Source organism: Peromyscus leucopus, chromosome 1 (assembly GCF_004664715.2).
Source record: "Peromyscus leucopus breed LL Stock chromosome 1, UCI_PerLeu_2.1, whole genome shotgun sequence".
Taxonomy (NCBI): Eukaryota; Metazoa; Chordata; class Mammalia; order Rodentia; family Cricetidae; genus Peromyscus; species Peromyscus leucopus.
The window spans coordinates 97,649,627-97,658,201 of NC_051063.1; positions in this window are offsets into that span (position 1 = coordinate 97,649,627).

Sequence of the window (8,575 nt, forward strand, 5' to 3'; positions counted from 1 at the left end):
CTTAAACACATTTTTAGTAGAGTAAGAATAGATATAAGTATAAATGATATATAGCTTTTGATTTTATCACTTATCAAACAAGAGTGGTCTTGTGAACTGATGCAAGCTGTATCATAGAGATTGTTAGAAATAGAATTTCCACTCTATTTGAGAAGATGAAATCTGGAAGGCTCTTCCATCTCAATATGTTTTTGTTTTATATCTTAGGAATCTCGAGATAAGCTTCCTTGATGTTATCCAGGTAGCTAGAGCTAGGGTCCAGGATAGAAAATAACCAATTCTACCATGAAATAGTCTGTGTCCTAGTTGAAGCTGGCAGCATGATCAAACTGGGTAATTTGTGGGAAGTTGAACACAAGACTCTCTGCAGTATTAAGGTCAGGGTTCAAGGGAACCATTGAGGGATATTGCATACTCTAGAGCCAGTAACAGAAGGAGCTGTCACCACTTGTAGATAGAGAAGGACCTAGAAGAGGAGCTGTAGCTTGAGCATCAGGACACATGACATGATGACAACAAGAATGCAGCTGAGGGATTAAATGCCTTAGCTGGCCTTTGCCCCTGCCATCTAGTTTTCCATTGGAACTTCCTATTGGCTAAAAATCAATTGGAGCAGAAGGCATGGGAATCCTGGGATATAATTCATAAGGATCAGGCTGGAGTATCTGAAAGCAGTGAAGAGAATGGAGGTCTGTGTATTTGTGATGGTGGAATTTTTAGTGTCTCCATTGAAATAGGTCAAATTCAAGTATGAGGATCAGGGTTTCATAAGCAGGTATTAAAAGAGGGCCTTTGACTATAAAGAATGACCTGTACAAATGAGAAGTTATGTGAGTATAGGATTTTCTTTAAGTTCCTAATTTAAAAGAACACAGTCTTTGGACCAGAGCTGTGAGGTGGCCAGAGCCTAAGTAGCCTTCAGATACTTAGACATAAAATCCATTGGCTCTTTGTCTCCAAAGTTTCCTGGGACTCACCAGGAACTGTGCTCTCTCAAGAACTATTAGGAGACTCTGAAGGAATAGCTTGTGCTTAAGTCAAGCCCGCATAAGACAAGGCTGCACCTTTGAAGGTGATCACCCATGTCTGAAGAAGGACCTAAAGGGAAGTCTGCTTAATTCTGGGATCTAAAGCCCAAACCAGATTCTCAGTGCAGCACCATGCCCTATGCAGGTGGGCAGATGCCAGATAGAAGCAAGGGGCAGGACTGAGTCTGGACTTTCTAGTCTAGCAATCCACTTCCTTGTTGAATGGTGAAGGGCTGAGACACCCTCATCACTCCTCATACAGATCCATATGGGAAGAAGCAGATGTTTGGTTTTATGAGCTGCTTTTAAATACTAGTTCAGAATGGTGCTTGTCAGCAACCTTTTGATCTTGTTTCCCAGTGTACATGAGAAATTTGAACAAAATTGGATCAAAGTGAGAACAGATCTGGCCTAGCAAAGAATTCTGACTGAAAAGGCTTGGAAAAGGCTCCTGTGGGAGGTGTGAATTATTGGGCCAATGCAGAAGGCCTCAGCTTCAAGGAAATGTCAGGGAATAGAATAAAAGCACTGTGGTAAGCTGTTGTGCAGGTGCAGGTACACAGCCAGGTGAAGAGGAATGTCTTCCTATGACAGAGGTGAGGAATGAACTGTAGACACTGTAGGCAGCCTGAAGTCTCAGAGTAACAGCTGCATATCCTGTCTCTAGGTACATGCTCCCACCTCACTGTAGCCCCACAGGGCACTGGTGGGTGGGGTGGGGCTGTACTTTCTTGTGGACACACCAAGAAGCATTATTGACCTCTTCAGCCTGTCCTTTGTCACCACCTGCTCTTGTTGTGTTTCAGGATGGTCTCTCCCAGCCCTCAGGCAGATGTCTCCCTCTGCCTCAGACCATCTGCATATCAATCTTCTATAATTTTTCAGTAATTCGAGCACATCTGAATGTTTCTGTTTATTCTACATGGGCCAGAATCCCAATATATATAATAAACATGGGGGCTGAGCATAGTGGTGCAAATCTGTAATCCCAGCAGAGGTAGGGGGATGGATTGCAAATTCAAAACAGGCCAGACACCCCCGCCCCCAGTGCCCATCAGTGCCTGATACATATGGGAGAACTGTCCCTGACCCTCACCAGCTGCAACACTCTGGAGAGCAGGCCGTGCACCTCACCTAGGCAGCACAATAGAGCCAACCTAGGCAGAGGTGTGGGTAAGCCAGCTCTGAGGTTGTAAGCATGGGAGAGAAAGCTGTGCCTATTACTCATCTGTCTTGTGGTGGCATAGGTGGGAGAGAAATTACCTCCCCAACTGATGCTTGAGGCAGGTGGAAGAGATGTTCCTACCCATTATCAGCTGCAGCACTCAGAAAAGTGGCCCTATACCATGCCTGGGCAACACAGTAGAGCTGGCCCTGAAGGTGTAGGTGTAGGTGTGGGAGAATTATGAAAGCCAGAGAACTGGCCCTACCCATGGCTGCAAATGGTGAAGTAGCCATAGCTATTCTGGGGAGCCCACCCTGGTGACGAAGACAGGGGAGAGCTGGCAGACTGACCAACCCTGCAAATACCCAGGCCCAGAACCAGGGTTATATGTTGGCCCACTCCAATATCCACCCCATCTGTATCTTCTGGAGTGTAGGGGCAGGGGTGAGGGTTCATTCCTGTGGATCTCCATGACATAGTGCAGCAATGGAGGTGTCCAGGAAGAGTCCCAGTGAGGGCTCAGTGTCTATGGTACAGCAGAGACCAGGGGCCTAGAATGATTCTTTTCCATCAATGCCTGCATGTAAAAATGCATGAGGGCTGGAGAGATGGCTCAGAGGTTAAGAACACTGCCTGTTCTTCCAGTGTTCTTACAGAGGTCCTGAGTTCAATTCCCAGCACACATATGGTGGCTCCCAACTATCTGTAATGAGATCTGGCTTCCTCTTCTGGCCTGCAGGGATACATGCAAACAGAACACTGTATACGTAATAAATAAACAAATCTTTAAAAAAAATACATGAATAAAGGGTTTACTTTGTGACTCACTGTGTCATACTGCAACTTCTGTGATGGGATTTTCCCCTTCCACTTTTCTTTTCTTTCTTCCTTTTTTTCTTTTTCCTGTTTTTCTCTTAAATTTTATTTTGTTGTATTTTTGGGGTGAGGAGGGAAATGGGTAGGATCAGTTGGCATGTGAAAGACACAAAGAATAAAAAAAAAATTCTGGACTACATAGTTCCATGCCAGTCTGAGCTATATATCTAGACCCTGTCTCAAAAATTCAAAAGCAAAAACAAAAGAGAAATTGTAGATTGTACAAGCATTTTCTTCCAACTAAGTAAGTGGTAAGATATTATAAGTAGATTTTCCCCACAATCAAATAATTTCTGGAGGGAGCAAGTACAAAGAGAAGGGAAGCACAATAGCCAAACATACGTGGTGACTGAGCCTTCCTTTTCTGCAGACACTGAAGGCTTGGGTACAGCAGGCTTTGGAAGTGAGGCATTATAAACACAGGTGCTGCAGCCCAGCCATGAGTGCTTGCACCTGCAGCCCCTGGGTAGCCGCATTTGGCTGAGGCAGAGGTGGCAATGCTAGTGTGAAGAAGAGCTGGTCACACCCATGAAACTATGCTTTGCAAAATAAGGTGCAAAAGAGCATGTCTCCCCATGCTAATTTTAGACCAGCTGCTTAGTTACACAGGCAGAATCTTTTGGGCAGCCTTCTAAGGAAGGAATCTGTGGACATGGTCTGGTTACAGATAGACCATGCTCTGCATTAGTAACAGAAAAAAAAATGCAGTTGATGCCAATTGCTAGGATCTGTATTCCAGTTCATTTTACTCATGGCCTTCTTAGAGTTAAGGCAGCTGTGTGATCTGTTTACCTGGCTCAGCACCTTAATAATGGGCCCCTGCAGGCCCGAGTTAATGCTCCTTAATCCTTGCAATTTTCACCATGAGCTACTGCTAAGAGAATCTCATGTCTGCTGTAGGAATAAAAATCAGGAATAGCCATAAATTGTAGCCTGGAGTTGGATAGCACTCTGACTGGTGGATATAATGGGAACTATTATGGTGACTTTAGCTCTAGGATAGAGGCAGTCTTGTGAGCCCAAGGTCAGTTGTCAGGCTTCACAAGAACCCTGTATACATTTGATCAGTGACCTATGCATGAACATTTGAGTGAGAATGGCCCCTAAATGCTCACATATTGAATATTTAGTTCCCAGTTAGTGGAGTGTTAGGAAGGATTATGATGTATGGCCTTGTTGGAGAAGGTGTGTCACTGGGGTAGGCTTTCAGGTTTCAAAAGGACACTCCAGGCCCAGTAAGATACTCCCTGCCTCTTGCTGTGATTCCTATATAAGCTGTCAGCTACTGCCCCAGCCCCATGCCTGCCTTCCTCCACAGACCCCACCATGAATTCATCCTCTGAAGCTGTGAGCAAACCTCCAATTAAATACTTTCTTCTATAAATGGCTTTGTTCATGGTATCTCTTTCCAAGAGTGACCTTCTGCTCTGAAGAGATCTGCATAGGTGCAGCTCAAGATGTGGTGCTTCCCTGTCCACAGATGCCTGTCTCATAGATGAAAGGAGTGAAGGACCTTTTTCTGGGAGGGAAGGATGGGAAATAATGTTGTTACGAGGGAACTAATCTTAGCACCTTTAAAGGCTACACCTTCTGATACAATCACCATTACCATTGGAGTTAGGGTTTCAATACTTTTGTTTCTTTATTTGGAGATAGGGTCTCACATGGCCCAAGCTGGCTTGAACTTGCTGTATAACCAAAGATCCCTTGAACTCCTAATACTCCTGCTTCCAGCCCCCTGCCCCACCTGGGATGCCATATGAATTTTGAGGAGACAAAACTATTTGGTCTGTGCTATACATTCCTAGTCTTCTATAATCCATATTCTTTTCACTTGCAAAACACATCCATTACATTTTGAAATCCCCCAGGGTTTAACCTCTTTGAGCATTACTTCTAAAGTTAAAATGAAGAATCTCATCTAAATGTCATTTAATCAGAGATAAGTAGAACTCAAGGTGTTCCTCTCTCTGAGGCACAATGCCTTCCTGTTGTGAACTAATGAAATCAACAATATAAGGTTTCCAAATTTTAGTGGTAGAATTAGATAGGCTAGGATAACACAGCACAGCCTAGAGTAGCACAGAAATGTCCATTCCCAAAGGAGGAGACAGAGAAGAAAGGGATATCAGATCCCAGCTGAGCCCAAACAAGGCAAACTCTATGAGATCTTAAGACTCACAAAGAATCCATTTTGGTTAAATGTTCTTTCTTCGAGACATACTGTGCCAAGCTCTGATATTTGGGAAGCACTAGGGTATTGGTCTCTCCTGGACAAACTCCTAGTTCTGCCAAGGATGCCTTGTATTCCCAGGGTTCTTCAGCTCCCCCACACCCATGTCTCTCTTGGTGGGGGCCATCTGACCAACTAATGAAAGATTATGACCCCATCTTGAATTTCTCAAATCTAAGCTTCATCCCTCTTGGCTATCATTCACACTGCTGGAAGGTGCTATGCACACTACCAGAGGAGAAGTTCTCACCCATCTGACCCATCTGTGAACCCTATGATCTACAATAACTATCTGCCAGGTAGTAGCCATGTACAAGAGTGACACAAGTGTTAAGGGAACAGCCAATCACATTTTTGTTTGATTTAAGATCCTCCCTCTCCATAAGATAGAATCTCTGCTTGACACTGTGAATGAGCCTAAGAACCCGTGGCTAAATATGTCATTGATTCTAGGAGAAAAACTTGCTACTATTATTCACTAATTGGACATAAAATGACCCCTAGTGACTTGCATCTCTCAATCCTCATCAAAGAAACAACTTCCAACAGTATGGGGAAATTAACACAGATACCTACAACTAGTCAGTATGCAAAGAATAAGAGATATTGGAATGCTCATTCTAAAATAAGATGTCTGTACCATTTACCCTCAAGTCTTAGGTATATATGCAGAAGAGGGGATGAAAATGTTAAGAGTCATAGGTGGTGGATGACTTAAAGAAACAGTGTTTCCCAGACATAAGGGCAGCACAATGCACATGTGAACTCATAGTGATTGGGATAGCAGTCCCAAGGGCTGCGCAAGCTCAAGCCAGATAAAATCCCAGCATGGAAGAAGATAGTTGGGCATGAAGTCCCACCTCTAGCTGGGGAGATATTGATATTTTATTGATGTTGATAGAAAGAAATATGGATTTCTTCAATGGAGTGATACCCAGTATATCAACCACACTCCAAAGTAGATCCCACTCATAGTGGGGGTTGGCCAGCAGAAACTGGACTCCATAGATTTACAAAAAGAAAGTGGTGAGAATGAGAAAGATGGAGTTGGGCGGGTAAGGGGAGGAGGAGTTGGGGGCAGAGGATGAATATAATCAAAATACATTGTATGGAATTCTCAAAGAATAAATAAAAGTATTATTTTAAACAAGAAGTTTCCAGATCTTTAATCTCTAGTTTCTCTTTGCTTAATAAATTTGTCTTCCAGTGATTTCTATCATCTCTAAATTTTCTGTTAGCCTTTTCGAGGAGAATCCATACCTTCAACACATTACATAGAAATAATTGGAGATAAATGTCTCATTTTTTTTTTTGTTTGCACATTCTGTCTTCCACAAAACCATTGTACATGAGCACAGTTCAACCTGGTTCTTTACACCATGCAGCAAGGACCATCTAACTCATTCCTCCTTACCATTAGAGACATCAAGATAACAGTCTTACCTCCATGTGTCTGCCAACAATCTGTCCATGGTCACCTGGGACCTTGAACAGCTCTGTTCTTTCTCAGTTCTCATCAGAATCACTCTAACAGTCCATCCATAGATCTTTCCAAGCACCCATGTCAGAACTCTCCAGTATCATGGGCTGCTTCCCCAGCCTTCCTACTTCCAGATACCAACTTCTGTCTTAGCCTTTGGGGGAGTCATCTGAATCCCAGGATTGGTTCTGTGCTCCAACTTCCAGCATCTAGGAGTGCCCTGCATTGGGAATAGTAATACAAGAATTCTCCTGGCTAGTAGTTTCTTAAGGACAAGGACTAATTTTATTTTAAACTTCCAGTTTAGTTCTTAGTGTGTTTCCGTTGTGTGAGGGAATCGCCTTCTCTTGTCCTCAGCAATTAAATTCACTAGGCACTGATAAGGCTCTCAGTGTATGTTCATAGCTGGACCACCTCATAATGTTCCTATTTTTTAACTGCAGTGATCACTTATGGGTGGCAATAATAAATCTGAACATGGAGCACCCTGAACTTGAGATACATCATTAAAAAAAAACAATAATTTATACTTATTTAGCACCAGTTACTTTAATTTTAAAAAAAGAATTTTGACATGTGTTATGTGCTGTGTTTATGTATGATGTATTCATGTGTGTTGGGGTATGTGTATACATAAAAGCTAGTGCAGGGTGTCTGGTGTCTCTTTTATCACGCTCTGCCTTATTCCTTTAAGACAGGCTCTCTCACTGGCATGGAAGTTTACTGTTTTGGTGAGGCTGGCTGGCCATTGAGCTCCCAGGATCCACATTTTCTGTTTTCCTGATATTGAGGTTCTGTAATCACATGTGTAATCATACCCAGCATTTTTTACATGGATATTGGGGATTTTTAACTCAGGTCCCATTGCTTACACAGCAAGTACTCTTATCCCCACTACTCCATTACCCATCCTTAGCACCAGGAGTTTTCTGAGTAGTCATTACAGACCACTCCACATGTGGAGACTAACAAGATTACTATGACAAATGAAGATATAGAGAAATTAACCTAAGGTTATACGATGAGATGAAAATCATTTCTGCTGTTGTTACTTTGAGTCCAGGTCTTGTGTAGCCCACACTGACTTTGAATTTGCTGTGTAGTGGAAGATGGCCTTGAACTTATAATTCCCCTGATTCTGCCTCCCAAGTGCTGACATTACAGGAGTGTGTCACACCCACTTCAGAGACACACAATGTGGCTGTGACTTGCAGCTCTACTCATAACTGCTGGGCTGTGGTGTCTACAATTTAATTACATAACAATCTGTTTGCGTGATTGCATTTCCTGGACAAGCTCAATCATTTTAACATCAAAGCATTCAATTTTAATCTGGAATGTATGACATGTGTCTTCTCCAGTATGTTATTCAGAAAATGCCCTGGAGCCTCCTGAGGTGTAGAGCTGAGTTCCCCTGCACTGGTGATTTCCAGAGGGCTGGGATGTTTGAATGCAATATTTGTCTTCCTTCTCCCCTTGTCCTTTTCCTCCTCTTCACTTGTGTTGGAATAGACTGCCTTGAGAACAGTTTTAGGTTCACAGTAATGGTATCTCTTTAAACTGTAACTGTAAAAGAGTCTATTGTATAAACTTACATATATAATGAAGTGTTAAATGTAGTCACATAAAAGGAATGTTGATAAATGAATTCTCACATTAAAAATTCTGGGATGATGCTAAAGATTCATTCTAATACAGAATGTCTTCCTTGGTTCTGTTCTCTGAATCTCTGAACACCCCATCATCAGAGCTGTCTGGTCTTGCCCATTTCGTCTATCTAATTACATTACCAC